Source organism: Carcharodon carcharias, chromosome 1 (genome assembly GCF_017639515.1).
Source record: "Carcharodon carcharias isolate sCarCar2 chromosome 1, sCarCar2.pri, whole genome shotgun sequence".
NCBI lineage: Eukaryota > Metazoa > Chordata > Chondrichthyes > Lamniformes > Lamnidae > Carcharodon > Carcharodon carcharias.
This window is the reverse complement of record NC_054467.1, coordinates 71,340,509-71,363,383: the sequence shown is the minus strand read 5'-3', so window position 1 is coordinate 71,363,383 and position 22,875 is coordinate 71,340,509. Positions and strand designations below refer to the sequence as shown.

Below are 22,875 nucleotides of genomic sequence, written 5' to 3'. Positions count from 1 at the left end.
AGCAGGTCAGATGCTAGGAATCCTGTGGCGATTAATTCACCCTTGACTCCCCAAAAGCCTGTCCACCATATACAAGGCACAAGTCAAGGGTGTGATGTAATACTCTCCACTTGCCTGAATGAGTTCAGTTCCAACAACACAAGAAGCTTGACATCATCCAGCCCAATTGATTGGCACCACATTCTACAAACATTCACTCCCTCCACCACTGAGGCACAGTGGCAGCAGTGTGTATCATCTATAAGATGCACTGCAGAAACTTACCAAGGCTACTTTGACAGCACCTGCCAAACCCAAAACAACTACCATCTAGAATAGCGATGGGCAACCTAGGCAGGTGAGTGGGCCGCAGGAGTGGCCCTCTTTCATCACAGTGGATCACAAGATTGAAATCAGGCATGTGTACTATCCATGAACCCATGAATAAGATTAAATATATTGAATACACGCCAAATGTTACCTTGTTACAAATTAAGCAAAATAACGGGGTCAAAATCCTGGAACTCCCTCCCTAACAGCACTGGGGTGTACCTACACCACATGGGCTGTAGCGGTTCAAGAAGGCAGCTTACCACCACCTTCTGAAGGGCTTCTAGGGATGGGCAATAAATTCTGGACCAGCCAGTGAAGCCCACATCCTGTGAATAAATAAAGACACAAACCACTTCACATGGCCTTGCTTTGTTTGCATATCACTTTAGTAATACCATTCGGAAAAAAACTACGCGGACAGAAACCTGCCGAAACTGGCAATACTGCACGAGGGCAACAATCAGCAAAATGTCCCACGAGCTGCACTCAGAACTATGACGGGCCGCATGAAGCCTGGGGGCCACAGATTGCCCACCACTGATCTAGAAGGAAAAGGACAGCAAATGCACAGGAACACCCATGGAAGTTTCCATCCAAGCCACACACCATCCTGACTCGAGAATATATCGCCGTTCCTTCACTGTTGCTGGGTCAAAATCCTGGAACTCCCTTCCTAACAGCACGGTGGGTGTACCTGTACCATATGGACTGCAGGAGTTCAAGAAGGCAGCTCACCACTACCTTCGCAAAGGCAATTAGGGATGAGCAATAACTGCTGGCCTAGCCAACGATACCCACATGAATGAATAAAAAATCCAGATGGCCTGTTTCCTAGGTTTATAAAAGAAGTGGCTGCAGAGATAATAGATGCATTGGTTATAATCTTCCAAAATTCCTTAGATTCTAAAAGGGTCTCAGTGGATTGGAAAATAGCTAATGTACCACCTTTATTCTAGAAAGGGAGGAGGCAGAAAGCAGGAAACCATAGGTCAGTTAGCCTAACATCTGTCAAAGTGAAATTGCTAGAATTCATTATTAAGGAGGTCATAGTTGGACTTTAGAAAATCATAAATTGACCAGAGTCAACATGAGTTTGTGAAAGGGAAATCATGTTTAATTAATTTTATTAGAGTTTTTGAAGAAGTAACAAGCAAAGTGGATATAGATGTGATGTACTTTGACTTTCAGAAGACATTGATAAGGTGCCACAAAATAAGATCACATAGGACAGGATTTTGCCCTTGGCTGGGGTGCTCGATGGGAGTGGTCAGGCAGCTAACTGCCAACTGTGATCGGCTCTGCTCCGCAATTTCACATGGGTGGGCCAACTAAGGTCCACCTTGCATGGATCGCAAGTGGCAGTGCTGAGTGCTGCCTGTGCGGGCGGTGGCGGGAGGAGAGAGAAGGGACAGCGAGGCCCAGTGCGCAGTTAGCACATGCGTACAAAAGAGTGCTTCAATCTCCCTGAGGCACGGAGCTGCCTCAACCTTAATGAAACATGTCCCCAATGTGACTTAACCTTACCATCTCTGGCGCGTGCCCGCCGAATGAAATATCGAGCGATGACATCGGGACGTACACCCGATGTCTTCGCACTTCATTTTACACTTGGTTGTGCGCCTGCACCGGGTGTAAAATTCCGCCAATAGCGTGGGGGGGTAACATTAGCATGGGTAAAGGATTGGTTGGCTAACAGGAAACAGGGAGTAGGGATATATGGGTCTTCTTCAGGTTGGCAAGTTGTGATAAGTGGAGTGCCACAGGGCTGGGGCCTCAACTATTTACAATCTACATCAATAACTTGGATGAAGGGACTGAGTGCATGATAGCTAAATTTGCCAATGACACCAAGATAGGTGGGAAAGTAAGTTGACAAGAGGAGGTAGAGGGACTGCAAAGGAATATAGTCCGGTTAAATAAGTGGAAAAAAATTTGGGAGATGGGCTATAATGCGCGAAAATGTGAATTTGTCCACTTTGGTGGGAAGAATGTAAAGCAGCATATTATTTAAATGGAGAGAGACTGCAGAACTTGGTGGTACAGAGGGATCTGGGTATCCTGGTACATGAACAGCCAAAAGTTAGAATGCAGGTACAGCAAGTGATTAGGAAGGCAAATGGAATGTTGGCATTTATTGCAAAGGGAATGGAATATAAAAGTAGGGAAGTTTTACTGAAACTGTACAGGGCCTTGGTGAGACCACATCTGGAAATCTATGTAGTTTTGGTCTCCTTATTTGAAAAGGAAATTATGTTAGAAGCAGTTCAGAGAAGGTTCGTTTGACTCATTCCCGGGTTGAGGAGCTTATCTTTTGAAGAAAGGTTGCACAAGTTGCACCTATACCCATTGGAATTTAGAAGAATGAGAGGTGATCTTATTGAAACACATAAGATCCTGAGGGGATTTGATAGGGTAGATACCAGGAGGATGTTTCCATTTGTGGGAGAGACGAGAACCGGGGGTGGGGGGGGGGGGGGGGGGGGGGGGGGGGGCACAGTTTAAGAGAGAGGTCTACCATTTAAGACGGATATTAGGAGAATTTTTTTCTCTCAAAGGGTCATTAGCATGTTGAATTCCCTTCCCCAGAAAGCACTGGAGGTTGGGTCATTGAATTTATTCAAGGCAGAGTTAGACAGATTTTTGATAGACAAGAGAGTTGAGGGGTATGAGGGCATACAACAAAGAGGAGTTGAGACACAACCAGATCAGCCATGATCTTATTGAATGGTGGAGCGTGCTTGAAGGGCTTAAAGGCTTACTCCTGCTCCTATATCCTGTGTTCCTATGACACTGAGCCACATAAGGAGATATTAGGTCAGATGACCAAAGGCTTGTACTAGGAGGTAGGTTTTAAGGAAGGTCCTAAAAGGAGGAAACCAGGATAGAGGGGTGTAAAAAGGGAATTCCAGAGTTCAGGGCTGAAGCAACTGAAAGCACAGCCACCAATGGTGAAGTGATCGATGCTCAAAAGGCTAGAATTAAATGAGCACAGATATCTTGGGAGGGTTATAGGGCTGGAGGAGATTACAAATACAGGGAGGGGCACAGCCATGGATGGATTTGAAAACAAGGATGAGGATTTTAAAATCAAGATGTTGCTTGACCGGAAGGCAATACAGGTTACTAGCACAGGAGTGATAAGTGAATGGGAATTGGGTCAAATGCTTTCTGAAAATCTGTGTATATGAAATGCATTAATTTTCTATCCCTGAAAATATGCCACCATCATTGGACTAAAATTTGTATGGCATTCAAGGGACTTGAAAGAGATGGCACTAAGATATCATAATTCTTTCAATGTTGTAACCAGTGTAAAAGATGGGTATGAAGTACAAAAACAATCCTCTACTTAAATAGGAGGTCCGAAAAGTCATATTTTACTCAAATCATTGACTTGGTTTCTCTTGCCACAGATGCTGTCAGACCTGCTGCGTTTTTCCAACATTTTCTGTTTTTATTTCAGATCTCCAACATCCACAGTGTTCTGCTTTTACTCTATTTAATGGATTCCCATCATCTGATTAAGACTCCATCCAGTGCCTCATTTTCATACACCAAGACAAATTTTGTCTTAAGTCAAACACATCAATGCAACCACGATCCTGCTTCAACCACTTAACTAGATGGTCAGCACCTGTGCATTGGGACTTGCGCTTTCTAGTTGTCAGTCACAGGAGCACCAGCTGTTTGAGTGAATGACTGAAGCACAATATATCATCTGAATTGTGGAGAAAGTCGCTAATTATCCAGGAAAGGTAAGCTGTCCTGGTTTGGGAATTACTGTTTACTACTCATGTGACATGCTAATAGTGTGAACTTTCTTTATTCAGCAGGATAAGGGTAACTGAAATACTAACGACAAAGTAACAAGGTGGATCCAGCTCAATATCCTCTCCCTTTTAAATGTTAAGACCAACATGTTGATCAAGCAACTTATGCAGATTGATGTTTCAAGAAGGAATTAGATATAGCTCTTGGGGCGAAAGGGATGAAAAGATATGGGTAGAAAGCGGGAGCAGGCTATTGAGTTGGATGATCAGCCATGATCAAAGTGAATGACAGAGCAGGCTCGAAGGGCCGAATGGCTTACTCCTATTTTCTATGTTTTATCAGCAAGATCTCAGGTGCATATTGATAACGTGATATGGGTGATTTGTGTTTGAACAAGACAGCCTAGAGATTCCAGTAGCACTGCTGTGCCAACAGAAGTAAAGGAGAGCAGAGCTGAACTTGCAAATTGCCAGTTTGGCCTTGCCTGATCCCACCGCAAATCCTGAGGGCAGGGTTACTTAAATATTTGAGGCAGGTGCCCATGGCAATACCAATGCTGAAAGGGCATTTGCCCCAGAGACCCTGCAATATTTAAACCTGCCTTCTCTGGGATTGATTTTCATTTGAATATCATGTTGTGAGGCCCACACACAGTTCTGTGCAGCAACTATCCTTACTTCATGAAGTTGTAATTACTATTGGATTATAGAAGGCATAACTGGTAGTTTTTACAGGAGTAGCCAAGACAGAAGCAATGACAGAGGAAGTGGTACCTGTGGTCTTTCATCTCCCGTTCTTGTGGGCAAGAGAAATGGATTTCACCATAATTTCCTTTGCCTCTGTTCTGGGTTGTCAAATTTGTGCTCCAAGAGCAAAATTTCTAGGCTCATGTCAGCACTCTCACTTATGAGTTAATAGATTTTTATTTAACACAATTTAGACTGACACTTCAGTCAGTACTAAGGGAGTGCTACAATGCAGGAGATGTCACCTCTTGGATGACAAACTAATCTGAGGCTCTGTCTCCCTGGTTCAGTTGTAACTCTTTCGAGTACAAACACGTTTCCATCTGTTTTTTCAGATGAATTTACATTGTTTCATAGTTTGCCATTGTGAGATTTGAACTCTTGATAATCTTTTAAATGAAAACCAAATCAACAAAATTGGGATAAATCAGGCACAGCCCCTAATTCAGGTCAGCTGTAAAACCAAGAACAAAGTTTAAAGGAAACTTACAAACTTTAAATCAAAATGTGATTAAAGGGCCATTGTGAGATTTGAACTCTTGATCTTGGGGTTACAAACCCAGTACCATAACCACTTGGCTATTTAGGCCAAGCCCTGGTTCAAGTGTAACTCTTTCGAGTGAACAATGGAAAATTCCTGAGCCTTATCCATATTGATTTTTAAAGGTCTCTATACCTAGACCTACTACGTTTTCTGTTTGGCCAATTGTTACAGCCAGGTGAGCAGTTGTAACTCTTTCGAGTACAAACCCATTTCCATCTGTTTCAGATGAAGTTACATTGTTTCATAGTTTGCCATTGTGAGATTTGAACTCTTGATCTTGGGGTTACAAACCCAGTGCCATTACCACTTAGCTCGAGTACAAACACGTTTCCATCTGTTCCTATTCAGATGAAGTTACATTGTTTCATAGTTTGCCATTGTGAGATTTGAACTCTTGATCTTGGGGTTACAAACCCAGTACCATAACCACTTCAAAAACAGAATTACCTGGAAAAACTCAGCAGGTCTGGCAGCATTGGCGGAGAAGAAAAGAATTGACGTTTCGAGTCCTCATGACCCTTCGACAGAACTTGAGTTCGAGTCCAAGAAAGAGTTGAAATATAAGCTGGTTTAAGGTGTGTGTGTGGGGGGCGGAGAGATAGAGAGACAAAGAGGTGGAGGGGGGGGGTGCGTAGGGACAAACAAGCAGTGATAGAAGCAGATCATCAAAAGATGTCAACGACAATAGTACAATAGAACACATAGGTGTTAAAGTTAAAGTTGGTGATATTATCTAAACGAATGTGCTAATTAAGAATGGATGGTAGGGCACTCAAGGTATAGCTCTAGTGGGGTTTTTTATTTTTTTTTATATAATGGAAATAGGTGGGAACAGGAAAATCTTTATAATTTATTGGAAAAAAAAGGAAGGGGGAAACAGAAAGGGGGTGGGGATGGGGGAGGGAGCTTACGACCTAAAGTTGTTGAATTCAATATTCAGTCCGGAAGGCTGTAACGTCCCTAGTTGGAAGATGAGGTGTTGTTCCTCCAGTTTGCGTTGGGCTTCACTGGAACAATGCAGCAAGCCAAGGACAGACATGTGGGCAAGAGAGCAGGGTGGAGTGTTGAAATGGCAAGCGACAGGGAGGTTTGGGTCATTCTTGCGGACAGACCGCTGGTGTTCTGCAAAGCGGTCGCCCAGTTTACGTTTGGTCTCTCCAATGTAGAGGAGACCACATTGGGAGCAACGAATGCAGTAGACTAAGTTGGGGAAATGCAAGTGAAAAGCTGCTTCACTTGAAAGGAGTGTTTGGGTCCTTGGACGGTGAGGAGAGAGGAAGTGAAGGGGCAGGTGTTGCATCTTTTGCGTGGGCATGGGGTGGTGCCATAGGAGGGGGTTGAGGAGTAGGGGGTGATGGAGGAGTGGACCAGGGTGTCCCGGAGGGAGCGATCCCTACGGAATGCCGATAAGGGGGGTGAAGGGAAGATGTGTTTGGTGGTGGCATCATGCTGGAGTTGGCGGAAATGGCGGAGGATGATCCTTTGAATGCGGAGGCTGGTGGGGTGATAATTGAGGACAAGGGGGACCCTATCATGTTTCTGGGAGGGAGGAGAAGGCATGAGGGCGGATGCACGGCACATGGGCCAGACACGGTTGAGGGCCCTGTCAACGAACATGGGTGGAAAACCTCGGTTAAGGAAGAAGGAGGACATGTCAGAGGAACTGTTTTTGAATGTAGCGTCATCGGAACAGATGCAACGGAGGTGAAGGAACTGAGAGAATGGGATGGAGTCCTTACAGGAAGCGGGGTGTGAGGAGCTGTAGTCGAGATAGCTGTGGGAGTCGGTGGGTTTGTAATGGATATTGGTGGACAGTCTATCACCAGAGATTGAGACAGAGAGGTCAAGGAAGGGAAGGGAAGTGTCAGAGATGGACCACGTGAAAATGATGGAGGGGTGGAGATTGGAAGCAAAATTAATAAATTTTTCCAAGTCCCGACGAGAGCATGAAGCGGCACCGAAGTAATCGTCGATGTACCGGAGAAAGAGTTGTGGAAGGGGGCCGGAGTAGGACTGCAACAAGGAATGTTCCACATACCCCATAAAGAGACAGGCATAGCTGGGGCCCATGTGGGTACCCATAGCCACACCTTTTATTTGGAGGAAGTGAGAGGAGTTGAAGGAGAAATTGTTCAGCGTGAGAACAAGTTCAGCCAGACGGAGGAGAGTAGTGGTGGATGGGGATTGTTCGGGCCTCTGTTCGAGGAAGAAGCTAAGGGCCCTCAGACCATCCTGCTGGGGGATGGAGGTGTAGAGGGATTGGACGTCCATGGTGAAGAGGAAGCGGTTGGGGCCAGGGAACTGGAAATTGTTGATGTGACTTAAGGTGTCAGAGGAATCACGGATGTAGGTGGGAAGGGACTGGACAAGGGGAGAGAGAAGAGAGTCAAGATAACGAGAAATGAGTTCTGTGGGGCAGGAGCAAGCTGAGACGATCGGTCTACCGGGGCAGTTCTGTTTGTGGATTTTGGGTAGGAGATAGAAGCGGGCCGTCCGAGGTTGGGCGACTATCAGGTTGGAAGCTGTGGGAGGGAGATCCCCAGAGGAGATGAGGTCAGTGACAGTCCTGGAAACAATGGCCTGATGTTCAGTGGTGGGGTCATGGTCCAGGGAGAGGTAGGAGTCTGCGAGTTGACGCTCAGCCTCCGCGAGGTAGAGGTCAGTGCGCCAGACAACAACAGCACCACCCTTGTCAGCGGGTTTGATGACAATGTCAGGGTTGGACCTGAGAGAATGGAGTGCAGTAAGTTCAGAGAGAGACAGGTTAGAATGGGTGAGAGGAGCAGAGAAATTGAGACGACTAATGTCACGCCGACAGTTCTCAATGAAAAGATCGAGAGAAGGTAAGAATCCAGAGGGAGGGGTCCAGGTGGAGGGAGAATATTGGAGATGGGTAAAAGGATCCATTGAACTGGGAGAGGACTCCTGCCCAAAGAAGTGAGCCCGGAGACGAAGACGGCGGAAGAAGAGTTCAGTATCATGCCGAGCCCGAAATTCATTGAGGTGAGGGCGTAAGGGTATGAAACTAAGTCCTTTGCTGAGCACTGAACGTTCAGCATCGGAGAGGGGAAGGTCAGGGGGTATAGTGAATACACGGCTGGGGTTGGGATTGGAAGAAAGGGTGGGGACGGAGGGACAGGCAGGGGTGGAGGGTCCTAGATGGGTGTTGGTGTCGATGAGTTGTTGGAGCTTGCGTTCCTTAGCACTTGAGAGAAAGAGAAAAAGTTTCTTGTTGAGGCGTCGGATGAGCCGAAGGATAAAATGAAACTGGGGGCACGCGCAGCTTTGAAAAAGGGTACGGCGGTGCTGCTGGAGGGAGAGGTCGAGTGTGTTCATATGGCGGCACATGGCACTGAGTGTGGATTTCAGAATGTGACGGGAACAGCAGTTCTCTTTCGAGTACAAACATGTTTCCATCTGTTCCTATTCAGATGAAGTTACATTATTTCATAGTTTGCCATTGTGAGATTTGAACTCTTGATCTTGGGGTTACAAACCCAGTACCATAACCACTTGGCTATTTAGGCCAAGCCCTGGTTCAGGTGTAACTCTTTCGAGTGAACAATGGAAAATTCCTGAGCCTTATCCATACTGATTTTTAAAGGTCTCTATACCTAGACCTACTACGTTTTCTGTTTGGCCAATTGTTACAGCCAGGTGAGCAGTTGTAACTCTTTCGAGTACAAACCCATTTCCATCTGTTTCAGATGAAGTTACATTGTTTCATAGTTTACCATTGTGAGATTTGAACTCTTGATCTTGGGGTTACAAACCCAGTACCATAACCACTTGGCTATTTAGACCAAGCCTAAGATGTAACTCTTTCGAGTACAAACACGTTTCCATCTGTTGCTATTCAGATGAAGTTACATTGTTTCATAGTTTTGCCAGTGTGAGATTTGAACTCTTGATCTTGGGGTTACAAACCCAGTACCATAACCACTTGGCTATTTAGGCCAAGCCAAAGTAGAATAAACAACACATTCGTAGTAACTCTTTTGAGTACAAACACATTTCCATCTGTCATTTCAGATGAAGTTACATTGTTTCATAGTTTTGCCATTGTGAGATTTGAACTCTTGATCTTGGGGTTATAAGCCCAGTACCATAACCACTTGGCTATTTAGGCCAAGCCCTGGTTCAGGTGTAATTCTTTCGAGTACAAACCCGTTTCCATCTGTTCCTATTCAGATGAAGTTACATTGTTTCATGGTTTGCCATTGTGAGATTTGAACTCTTGATAATCTTTTAAATAACTTGATTCCCTTTGTAACTCTTTCGAGTACAAACTCGTTTCCATCTGTTTCAGATGAAGTTACATTGTTTCATAGTTTGCCATTGGGTGATTTGAACTCTTGATCTTGGGGTTACAATCCCAGTACCATAACCACTTGGCTATTATAGGCCAAGCCTAAACAATGCATAAAGCACCTTGCCCTCTCTGAGGATTGAATTCAGGACCTTCAGATTATGAGACTGACGCACTGCCTACTGTGCTAAGAAGGTACAAAATAATTGGCCATTTTGTTGAGTGAAATGAACATTTAAACTAATGCCGCGAACTGTGGAGCAGTGGGACTAGACCAACGGTGCACTCCTCCCATCCCACTCGTAACAGGGTATAAAGTTACATTGTTTCATAGTTTGCCATTGTGAGATTTGAACTCTTGATACTCTTTTGAGTAAACCTGTTTCCATCTGTTTCAGATGAAGTTACATTGTTTCATAGTTTGCCATTGTGAGATTTGAACTCTTGATACTCTTTCGAGTACAAACCTGTTTCCATCTGTTTCAGATGAAGTCACATTGTTCCATAGTTTGCCATTGTGAGATTTGAACTCTTGATCTTGGGGTTACAAACCCAGTGCCATAACCACTTGGCTATTTAAGCCAAGCCACCATTGTGAGATTTGAACTCTTGATACTCTTTCGAGTACAAACCTGTTTCCATCTGTTTCAGATGAAGTTACATGTTTCACAGTTTGCCATTGTGAGATTTGAACTCTTGATCTTGGGGTTACAAACCCAGTACCATAACCACTTGGCTATTTAGGCCAAGCCCTGGTTCAGGTGTATGTTAAAGGTCCCGCAGAAGCCATCAATGAGGAACATGTGTCCCAGCCAATATCAGTTAAAACTTGATTATTCATCAATAGACTGCCACATTCACCTACATAAGTTACTTCAAAAGTAATTCATTGGAAGCCTCAAGGTAGTTTACAACCAAAGGATGTCAAGGTACCAAACATAGGAGCACCCTTGTCTTGTTACTCTTCTAAATCTCAAACACAAAGTCCAGGGTCATTCTGTCTGAAAATGTTTGACTTTCCATAAAGAATAATTTCTAAGTCTATTTTTCTGCATAAAGACTTGAATGCAAACTTCATTTGAATTATCACTGAAGTAAGTGATCAGCAGTCTCATCATTTGATCTAAAACAGAAACAATTATTTTACAGGTTTTATTTGTACAGCTGAGGCAACAGTTACAGTTCGATGTCGAGGTTAATGTTAAAATCACTGAATCCAGAGCTGGTAAGCTTCCCAAAGATGCATTTGAAGAGCTCCTATGGATCCACTGAAGGGCCTGACTGCCTGTATTGCTGGCTCCTTCACCCTCCTGCGTCAAACCCTGCTGTCCTGTATGCGTCATACAATTTCCTCTTCACTTCATTACTCAGCACCTCATAAGCTTCTGCCACCTGGAAAAATTTCTCCTTGGCCTCTGGATCATCCAGGTTTGTGTCTGGGTGGTGTTTCTTTGCAAGCTCGTAATAGCTAATAACAGTCAATTCACCAGGAATGGGTCTCTCAGAGCAGAAGTTCAATATATGGGCGATGGTCTGAGCTGGATAGTCACAGTTAGAATTTCAGCTGTTCCTCATGTTCCACTTGTGGAGCAAGTGGCCACATCTTCCCTGGCCCATCCTCAAGTGATTGAGGGCTGTCCAGGTTTTCCATGGAAGGTTGAAACCTGGGACTTCACAACTCGGATCAGTTACCAAATTGCAGGTAGGAGGGAGACAGCAATCTTCACGAGGTCTTCCTGTTAAAGCAAGTTTTTCCAACCAGAAAACTTGCAAACTAGCATGGCTCTCCTATTAAACTAAGTTTTCCTATCTGAAAACCTATGAACTATTGCTGCCAAGAAGCCCAGTCACTGGTCTCCCAGACCAAGCAGTAAAAACCTACTGGAAAATGGATTTTACAGATGGGAATATACCTTATGTACCATCTGGGGTTATTTTACAAATGTAGCTTGTAAATTCTCTTACTGTGAGGAAACGAGGAGTAAGTCACTGGCCTGAATATTGAGAGTGACATCAATGTCATTCAGGAGAAAAGCCTATTCCAGCAATTTTCTGGTCATTGCTGTCTGAGAACAAAAACAGTTTCCTAAAATTTCCAAACCTCTTCCTTCTGCAAAGCAGATGGCATAGTGTACTCATCCTGATTTTTTACAAGGAGTCAAAGACTGCTAACTAGTTTTGCAGATTCGAGATAGACATTGAATCAGTCATGTTTCTGAAGTATTCATCTTTCCCGAGTGTCAGGCTTTACCAGAAAACTGGATTTTGGGGCTTGGGGCATTGCTGAAAAAGGTAGCCAGCACCATCTTTTGAAAATGATCTTCAGTATGAATTCTAATAGAACAGAAACGGGATATGTATAACTATTCTCTTCAGTCACCTATCACTTAAAGCAATTTGTCTGTGTCTCTTAGATAATATCTGACTGCCTGTTAAGTCAGAGGCAGACACACCAATTACACGATGGTCTGATTGTGAATTATGGCCATTATTTTAGTAAAGTAACTATTTTTCTATGTCACTAGTATGGAAAGGTGCAGTTGAGGTAGAAGATCAGCCGTGATTTTACAGAACCTCACCTTCCAAATTGGTCAACCTTAAACTGGAAATGTAATGTTGGTGCCTGCAATAGATCTATGAAACAGTGCCCAAGTGAACTCTCTCAATTGCCTTGTAAAAAAAAATCACCCAGTGCAAACCAGAAGGACCCAGCTTGCATTGTTGAGCATTTGAGAAGTAGTGTGCAAAGTGCAATTTTAAATTTAACCAACCAGAAGGAGAAACATTTAAAAATCTATTTTTTGAGGATAATAACATAAGAACATAAGAAATAGGAACAGGAGTAGACCATTCGGCCCCTCAAGCCTGCTCAGCCATTCAATAAGATCCCGGCTGATTTTCTTGAGTTTCGATTTTCACAGTCCCATCTAACCCCGATAACCTTTGATTCCCTTGCCTAACAAGAATCTATCTACCTCTGCCTTAAAAATATTCAATGACCCTTCCTCCACCACCTTCTGAGGCAGAGAATTCCAAAGTTGCATAACCCTGAGATAAAAAAATTCTCTTCATCTCTGTCCTAAAAGTGCGATCCTGCGGTCCCTAATTTTAAAACAGTGACCCATACTTCTGGACTCACCCGCAAGAGGAAACCACATCCACCTTGTCAAGACTGTTCAGGATCTTGTACACTTCAATCAAATCACCCCTCACTCTTCTAAACTCCAATGGAAACAAGTCTGATCTGTCTAAGCTCTCCTCATAAGACAACCCCCACTCATTCCAGGTATCAATCTAGTAAACCTCCTTTGAACCACCTGCAATACATTTACATCCTTCCTTAAATAAGGAGACCAAAACTGCGCACAGTATTCGAGGTGTGGTCTCACCAGTGCCCTGTATAACTGAAGCATAACATTCTTACTTTGATGTTTAATCCTTCTGGTAATAAAGGATAGAATTCCATTAGCCTTCTTAATTACTTGCTGTACCTGCATACTAACTTTTTGTGACTGACGTTCTAGAACACATAGATCCCTCTGCACCTCAGAAATATGCAACCGTTCTCCATCTAAGTAATAAATGGATACTGAACATGTTGAGGCAGAGAGCAGAAAGAAGACCATAACTTGCAACATGGGATCCAGTAAGGAAAAAAAACATTAAATCTGCAGTGCCGAACTTTACTCTGGTTAAAAATAATGAACTGAGGTAAATTCTTCACTTACAGGTGAAATCTGACAGCACCTGCTGAATTTACTGTGTCAATTTCCTCCAGTTAAATATTGGGAAGACTGAAGTCTCAGTCCTTGGGCCCTACCACAAACTCAAACTGATTCCATCTCCTTTCTGATATTTGTCACGTGTGAGCAAGCCTGTTTACTTTCTTGCTATCCTTTCTGACCCTGAGTTGAGCTTTCAATTCACACATCTCCTCCATCACAAAGTCCACTGGCATCCACCTGCGCTGCACCCAAACCCCGTCCCTACCTCATCAAGCCCATCTGCGTCTGAAACCCTCATCCATGTCTTCTGTCACCTTCAGACTCAACAATTCTATTGCTTTCCTGCCGTTAAGATTCTATAACCTCATCTTGTCCACCCGCTATATAGTTCAGTCTTTCCAAAACCTCGTGGGGAGAGGGGGGGGATGTGTGCTGGTGTTGAAAAGATGAACAGTCAGAAGTCACAAATCATATTGGTACTGGTAACATAGGTATAAAGAAGGATGAGGTCCAGCAGGTAGATTCTAAGGAGCTAGGCAAAAAAATCAAAAAGTAAAACCTCTAAACAACTGATCTCATGATTAGTCCTATTGCCACATGCTAGCAAGCACAGAATTAGAAGAATATTGAAGATAAGTGGCTTGAGAGATGATGCAGGAGGGAGGGCTTTAGATTTCTGGACACTGGAGCTGATTCTGGGGAGGCGGGATTTGCACAAGCCATACAAGCAGAACTACAGCAGGGCCAGGTCCTTTATCATCATGGGTTGACTTGCTACCGGTGAGGTTAAAACCAGCTCAGCAGGGCGATGAGAAATCGAAAGTGCACTCAGAAAGGACAAAAGTAAAGCTGGAAATAGAATGCAGGAAATGAGTAAGCGAGTGTGGAATGCAGAGAAAACCAAGTTTAGAAAATAGACAACAAAGGAGTTGTTCAGTAATTAACAGTACAGGTACCAGACACGGTATCTGGGAAGCTTGGGGCCAGGTCAGTGCCGGATTTGGGGATGTTACAGATTTTGGGTCCTAGGCCTAGCATGTACGAAAAGTTTATGAAAAATAAAGAATAAAAGGGTTTTATTTCCAGGGCACCAGTTTCAAACAGTCTTCGGGTCCTTCCAGATTTTGGGATGCCAGAGAAGGGGTCCAATATCTGTATATACTTCAATGCAAGGAGCTACTGAATGCGGCTGATGAGCTGAGGGTGTAAATAGACACCTGGAAGTATAATAGCAGTGTTCTGGCTAAGAGCAGGTTCGCTGCTGATTTCTATGCCTCACAGGCTTGCACTTTCCTCTTCAGCTGTTCATCAGAGCCTGCCAGTTTCAAATTCAATGAGAAATGAGCAATGTGACTCGGGAAACAAATACATGAGGTGGTTTCCCGTTGCCTTCTTCATGTGTGCTTAAAGGGAACACAAGTCCACTTCCCAGAGGATCTTCCGCAGCCATCGTCCCTCAAGCTTATAGCTCTTCTGCCATTACCACCAAGAATTTGTTGGTTCCTCCATTAGTTACCATAGTTATCACAAAAGAATGGCTTAAAGGAGGGCAGGAATGGTAGCTCAACATTCCTGGTTACAGGATTTTCTGACAGGATGGAGAAGGGGATTAAAAAAAAGGAGGGGGTGTCATAATATTGGTTAAAAAAAAATCAATCCCAGCCATAAGAAGGGATGATATTCTGGCAAGGTCATCAAATCTGGGTTGAACTGAAAAACAAAAAGGGGACAATCATGCTGTTGGGAGTAACCAACAGACTCGCAAACAGTTAGAGGGATTTAGAAGAGCAAATACATAGGTATTTTGCTGAAAATGCAGAAACAATAAGATAGTAACAGCAGGGGATTCCATTACCCCAATATCAACTGGTATAAAAATCAGCATAAAACAAAGGTTCCCAAACCGTGGGTCAGGACTAGGCTTGTAAACTCCCTCTCCTCCGAGGCAGCAATAACCACCGTGGAGACAAATCCAAACCCCAATGAAACTCTTGCAATGGGCCACTTTGATAGAACTACAACTCCCCAGTGTGCTCTGTGCCAAGGGTCTGGCTGGTCATCGCAAGATCTGCTGGAGCCAGCCTCCATTTTGTTGCCTGGAGTCTGATCCAGCGATATTCCCTTTGCTACCCCCAGGACACTTGTCTTTCCTGCAGCCCACTCACTGTCTTGCTTTCGCTCGCTTCACTCGTCTCCGTGACCCTCTCTTGAGCCCTCACTCACAAGGAGGGTTTGGGAGAGGAAAGCAGCGAGTTGGGAAGGATAGTCAGCGAATGGGAGGGATGCGACAGTGTCGGGGCAGCAGGGCCGGTGAGGAAGGGCGCAGGATGGAGGCGAAGACTGCAAGAGTTAGCAAGCAGGAGTGAGGTAGTGAGGAGTGAAGTTTTGATATCATGGAAGGGGAAAGAGGTATTCTCTTTCAGTTGCTGCAGATCAATTGGGGCCAAGTTCAGAGCCTTCAAAATTGTATTGCAACACTCATCCCACTCTCAGTTTCCCTCATCTACCCCCCACTCTCACAACTCTTATCATATCCCACCCCCAGCCCACTCCTCTCACTCCGGGGCCATGGCAATTTAAAAACTTTGAAATTAGGTTAAAGTGGAAAACGTCTGGGAAGCAAGAGTGTAAAAGGCTTGGAGTGCAGAATTCTTAAAATACATTTAGCAGAACTTTAGCCAGAAGGTAGCAAGCCTACCAAGAGAGGGAGCCGTTCTGGACTTAGTTTTAGGGAATGAAACTGGGCAGGTGAAAGAGCCATCAGTGGGAACGTATTTTGGTGCTAGTGATCACAATTCAGTGAGATTTAGCACAGTCATGGAGGAGGACAAAAACAGACCAAGAGTAAAAGTTTTAAGTTGGGAAAGACCAATTTTACTAAGCTGAAATGTAATTGGGGGCAGTGGGGGAGGGCGGGGGATGCATGGCAGGAGAGGAGTTAAAAGCAATAGAATTTACCTACGTAGATGGTACACTAAGCTGTAAGACATTCAAGCTTATGCAAATCTCTTCCTTCATTCCTAATCACAGACTTGGCTTTAGCTATTGCTAAAGCTAATGTTACTAAGCAGCATCATTATTGGCGGCAAATTAAAACTTCAACTGCAAAACTTATCAAAAACTTAGTGTGGATGCTGGAAATACTCAGGTCAGGCAGCATCCACGGAGAGAGAAGCAAAGTTAACTTTTAAGGTCGATGACCTTTTGTCAGAACTTGAAAAAGTTTTGGATGGAACATGTTTTAAGAAAATACAAAAGCATGGAAAGAACAAGAGGGAAGATCATCAAAGGCAGGAGATTAAATGACAAAAGGGATGATGCTGCAAGGCAAAAGGACATAGTAATGGGACAATTTTAAAAAAAGACAGGTCTAGAGGGGGAGTAAATGAAAAGCACAATAATAAACAGTGTCAATTTTTGAGAACTCTTAATTGTATACGGTATTTTCTTTTTTGGGGGGATGTGGGCGTCACTGGCAAGGAAAACATTTGCTGCTCATTCCTAATTGCCCTTGAGAAGGTGGTGGTATGCTCCCTTCTTGAACTGCTGCAGTCCACATGGTGGGAATTCTGGATTTTGATCCAGTGACAGTGGAGGAACGATGATATAGTTCCAAATCAGGATGATGTGTGGCCTTGGAGGGGAACTTGAAGGTGGTGGCATTCCCATGCATCTGCCGTTCTTTTACTTCTAACTGTTAGAGGTTACAGATTTGAAAGGAGCATTGGTGAGTTGCTGCAGTGCATCTTGTAGATGGTACACACTGCTGCTACTGTGCATCGGTGGTGGAGGGAGTGAATGTTTGTGGATGGAGTGCCAATCAAGTGGGCTGCTTTGACCTGGATGGTGTCAAGCTTCGAGTGTTGTTGGAGCTGCATTCATTCAGGCAAGCAGAGAGTATTCACCACACTCCTGACTTGTATCTTATAGATGGTGGACAAGCTTTGGGGAGTCAGGAGGCGAGTTACTCACCTCAGAATTCCCAGCTTCAAAGCTGTTGTAGCCACAGTATTTATAAGGCTGGTCTTGTTCAGTTCCTGGTCAATAGGCAATTAGTTTCCACTTTTTATTATTCAAATATATAAACATTCAACCAATGGTCATGCAAAAGAAGCATAATGACTACAACCTGAAATACAAGGTTCTAAGGCTTTGTTACAACTTGCCAATTTCAGTGATTTGTTTTTGTCAAACTTGCTTCAGGTTTGGACACTTTTTGACAAGAACTTGTTGTAAACATGTCAAAACGCAACCTTCAACTTTTGCTGAAAGCAACTCCAAAGTTGAGTAATATATTCAAAAGTAACATACAGACACGCAGATGCTGTCATACCTGCTGAGTTTTTCCAGCATTTTCTGTTTTTTATTTCAGATTTCCAGCACCCTCAGTATTTTGCTTTTATATTGGGAGGGTCATCTCTGGGTGAGATCTTCAAGGTTCCAACCCCCACCCACTCTCGCACAAACGCAAAAGCTTATGTTCAGAAAATTGGCCCACTGGTGCATTTTCCACTTGATTTTCATCTAACACTCCCAGTGGCAATTGGCTATAAGGGGCATAGTTAATAAAATAGTGCAGAGCATGAAAGCTGCTGCCAAGCTATTAACCCCGAAAACACCTGGTCCATGCCAGCATTTACTGTCATATGGGATGATATTCAACAGAGAGGCCTATAAAGCATACAGCATCTTAGGCTTTATTAATAGAGGCATTGAGTACAAGAGTAAGGAGGTCATACTGAACTTGTTAGGCTTCATCTGGAGTACTGCATCCAGTTCTGGGTGCCATACTTGAGGAAGGATGTGAAGGCATTGGAAAGATTAGAGGAGATTCACAAGAATGATTCCCAAGATGAAGAAATGTAGCTATGAGGATAGATTGGAGAGATTGGGACTCTTTTCCTTGGAGAAAAGAAGGCTGAGAGGAGACTTGATAGAGATATTCAAGATCCTGAGGGGCACGGACAGGATGAATAGTGATAAACTGTTCCCACTCAAGAGAACATCAAGAACTAGAGGGCATGGATTCAAAATAATTGGCAAAAGGAGTAAATGTGAGGAAAGATTTTTTCAAATTTCCTGAAAGGGAGGTGGAGGCAGGTTCAACCGCGGTATTCAAACGGGAATTAGATTGCTTCCTGAAAAGAAAGAATATGCAAGGTTATGGGGATAAGTCAGTGGAGTGGGACTAGGTAGAATGCTCTTCAGAGAGCCAGTGCACACTCAATGCGCTGAATGGCCTCTTTCTGCGCTGTAAAGCTACTGTGACTCCTATTCCTCACCAAAAGTATGTATAATTTATGCTTACTCTTAAAAAGATTGTAAATCAGGCATTACATTGCTATATCTCCAGACACAAGTTCCAACAGTTTCCTGTGTAAACAACCTGAACAGAAGGATTTTGATGACAATTAAAGTAAGTTCTCAAAATAGAAAAGTATTAAATAGATGGTCTAAAGAACGCCAGTACACAAATTTCTAATGACACCTGAACCCTGGTGCAAATACAATGTTATGAGTACTTCCATAGAAATACAGCAGGGCCTAGAACTTTTGGCATATTTATACCAGGCACATTGAATCTGGGTACAGATCAAATACATGGAGCAGGGTCTTCCAGTCAGTGAGCGGGGGTAGGGTGTCATTTCCATTTTCAGGTCGGCAGAGGCACAGCCGAGTGGGATGCGCACCCGCCGACCTGGCAACGGCCTATTAAGGCCATTAGAAAACCAATTCAGCTCATTAGTGGACCTGCCCACCCAACTTTGAGGTTGGCGGGCAGGCCGGGAGCCCAGGCGGGCTTGTGAAAAAACATGAAACCTCATCCACTGGCGGGACGAGGTTTCATGAGGGCATTTAAATTTTAATGAAAGGTTTAAATAAAAGTTATGGACATGTCTCAACTCTTGTGACAGTGTCACATGAGGGGACATAGCAGGGAAAATTTTTAAACTCCTTTATTAAAAGTTGAAAATCTGAGCCGATCTCCCTGAGGCAGCAGTTAACCTCAGGGAGATCTGTGCATTATTTCACATGCAAGCGCAAAAGAGTGCACTCCCGGCTGAGGGAATCCCACCATGTCTGAACTACTTTAGGTCGATTCCTCACGTACTTTTTTTTAAAACCCTAGAACTGAAATTCTCTTCATCTACTGCCCAGGGAGTTGCTTCAGGATTTTTTCTTCAAACTGTACTCAAACTTATTTGGGGTTGAAATACATCTCGGGCAGTAGCATAAAGAAGGCAACAGCAAATCTGCAGCTCGTTTCACACTCCAGGTTTTATTTTACAAATGATGAAAAAGAAAATTGTTGGTTTTTGAGCTACCGCTCAAAACAAATATCCACCCCCATTATGTTTAAAAATTGAACAATTGTTTCTCATGTTAAAAAGCACAGTTAAAAATGTTAGCAAAAAGCTGCAAGAAAGAAAGATAGGTGGTGGAAGAGAGAAATCTTTGTTCATTTCCTTTGTAATTTTAAAAAAACGAATGGTAGAGACAGGAAGTAAAATTTCATTAAGATCAGGAAAAGGGGAGGGGGAGGTGAAGAGAGTAGAAATTAAAAGTCTGAAGTAAAGAGAAATCTCAGCATACATTAAAAACCATATTTTTTCCCTGGTTTAGTCGCTCAGTATCTTCCTATCCTCAACACCACCAGTTTCAGCTAATGTAACTTTATGGACAGCAAATGAATACATCCAACTGGAAACTTGTACACAGTCCCCAGGCCAATTCTATCCTCTGCATCTGTAATTCAGTAAAAAGACAATTTGCCAAATAAAGACATTCCTAACCCAGTGTTACTTCCATGACAGCACCCCCCGCCCCCCCACACCCCAACTCCTGAAATTGAACTGTATGTAAAAGCTATTTGAAAGTAGTATGAAAATACAACTCAAATGTGCAGTAATGATACTTCATTGACAACACAAAAAAAATTAGTTTTTCCTTAAATCTTCAGCTTTACAAAGTGAGCATTGTAAAAATTATTTTCTTGCATGTACAGCTGAAAGGATACAAGATTATACAATTTTACAATCCACCACAGGATATTGCACAGGGGCCTGGAAGGTGATGTGATGAAGGGAAACAAGAAGGAAACTCATCATCACCAGTCAACAATTGAAGGTTTCTTACAACAAAATGCATTCTGACACAGAAAGCTTAGCAGTCAGCTGCAAAAGTCAAGTACCCAATTTGCAACATCACAGGCTGCAAATCAGCTGTTCTTTCCAAGAGTTAAATCACCAGTGTGATTCAGTTGGGGCTAAAGTTAGAGTACTGCATCCATGATTGAATGTAGAAATTGTGTGTGGATTCAAAATACAAATGCACCCTAGTCAACTCCCATCAAATTCTCATTAGAGATAGTGGACCTCTGTCTGTTCACTTCGGATCTACCTTGGAAAAGTAAAATGGAACCAAAAACGATGAAAATCACGGGAGATGCTGAAAATGGGACCAAAGTTCTAAGATTAATCGTTCTGTGCTTCCAAACTTGAGTTGTGTTTAAATGGGAACTCAACATTATACAGCATTGGAAAATAGGAACATAGAACTTGGGAGCCGATGTAGACCATTCAGCCCTTCAAACCTGTCCCACCATTCGATAAGATCAGGGCTGATCTGGTTGTGATCTCAATTCCACATTCCTGTCTGCCCCCATAATCCTTGAACCCCTTTGTCTATTAAAAATCTATCTAACACAAATTCAATATTACAGCCTCCAGTGCATTCTGGGGAAGAGGATTCCACAAATTAACAACCCTCAGAGAAAAAAAAATCTCTTCACCTCCTTCTTAAAAGGAGGACTTCTTATTCTTAAACCATGTTTCTAGTTCTAGTCTCCTCTCTAGGGGGTGGCCATGTGGCCCATTATGTCTGTTTTTTGAAAAATCTATTCAATTATTCCCACTCCCCTGCTCTTTCCTCAGTTTGCATGTTTATCCTTTGCAAATATATATCCTATTCACCTTTGAAAGTTACTACTAAAGTCTGCTTCTATCAGTGACTGCATTTCAGATCAAAACAATTTGCTGAGTTAAAAATAATGTATCTCTCCCATGAATTCCTAACCTTATTACATCCCTGGTTCAAACATGGGCAAAGGAGCTGAACACCAGAGGTGAGGTGAGAGTGACTGCCCTTGACAGCAAGACAGCATTTGACCAAGTGTGGCATCAAGGAGCCCTAGCAAAACAGGAATCAATGGGAATCAGGGGAAAACCGCACCGCTGGTTAGAGTCACACCAAGCACAAAGGAAGATGGTTGTGGCTGTTGGAGATCAATCATCTTAGTTTCAGGGCTTCACTGCAGGAGTTCCTCAGGGTAGTGTCCTCAGCCCAACCATCTTCAGTTGCTTCATCAATGACCTTCCTTCCATCATAAGGTCAGAAGTGGAAGTGTTCGCTGATGATTGCACAATGTTCAGCACCATTCACAACTGCTCAGATACTGAAGCAGTCCATGTCTAAATGCAGCAAGGCCTGGACAATATCCAGGCTTGGGCTGTCAAGCAGCAAGTAACATTCATGTCATACAAGTGCCAGGAAATGACCATCTCCAACAAGAGAGAATCTAAGCATCGCCCCTTGACATTCAAATGCATTACCATCGCTAAATCCCCTACCATCAACATCCTGGGGGTTACCATTGACCAAAAACTGAACTGGGCTAGTCGCATAAATACTGTGGCTACAAGAGCAGGTCAGAGGCTAGGAATCCTGCAATGAATAACTCACCTCCTGACTCCCCTAAGCCTGTCCACCATCTACAAGACATAAGTCAGGAGTGTGATGGAATACTCCCCACTTGCCTGGGTGAGTGCAGCTCCAACAACACTCAAGAAGCTTGACACCATCCTGGACAAAGCAGCCCACTTTATTAGTGCCCCATCCACAAACATTCACACCCTCCACCACCAATGCACAATGGCAGCAGAGTATACCATCTACAAGATGCACAGTAAGAATTCACCAAGGCTCCTCTTAGACAGCACATTCCAAACCCACAACCGCTACCATCTAGAAGGGCAAGGGCAGCAGACATGTGGGAATACCACGACTTGGAAGTTCCCCTCCAAGTCACTCACCATCCTGACTTTGAAATATATTGCCGTTCCTTCACCATCACTGGGTCAAATCCTGGAACTCCCTTCCTAACAGCAAGGTGGATGTACCCACACCACATGGACTGCAACAGTTCAAGGCGGTAGCTCACCACAACCTTCACAAGGGCAATTAGTGACGGGGCACTAAATGCTGGTCCAGCAGCAATGCCCATATCCCAAGGATGAATGAATAAAAGAAAGGTTCTTTCAAGCTTTCACTCAAGTGTTGTGCTGATTATAGGTCTGCCATGGGAGTAATTTGGATTAACAAGCTGTGCTAATATTCAAGTTATAATGAGTGAGGGGTAATTTTTTTTGCGAAGCCCAAGGACAGCAATTAAAGAGAAAACAACGTTTT

The 22,875-nt window shown here is 43.6% G+C and overlaps 1 protein-coding gene and 1 non-coding gene across 3 annotated transcripts in view; both read right to left on the bottom strand.

Moving 5' to 3' along the window:
- The window catches only part of tmem131l (transmembrane 131 like), a 177,923-nt gene that overhangs the window by 113,038 nt on the left and 42,010 nt on the right, over positions 1-22,875 (bottom strand). The window lies entirely within an intron of this gene.
- Positions 9,807-9,879, bottom strand: trnam-cau. The gene has a single exon. It is a non-coding gene; the product is annotated as a tRNA-Met (tRNA).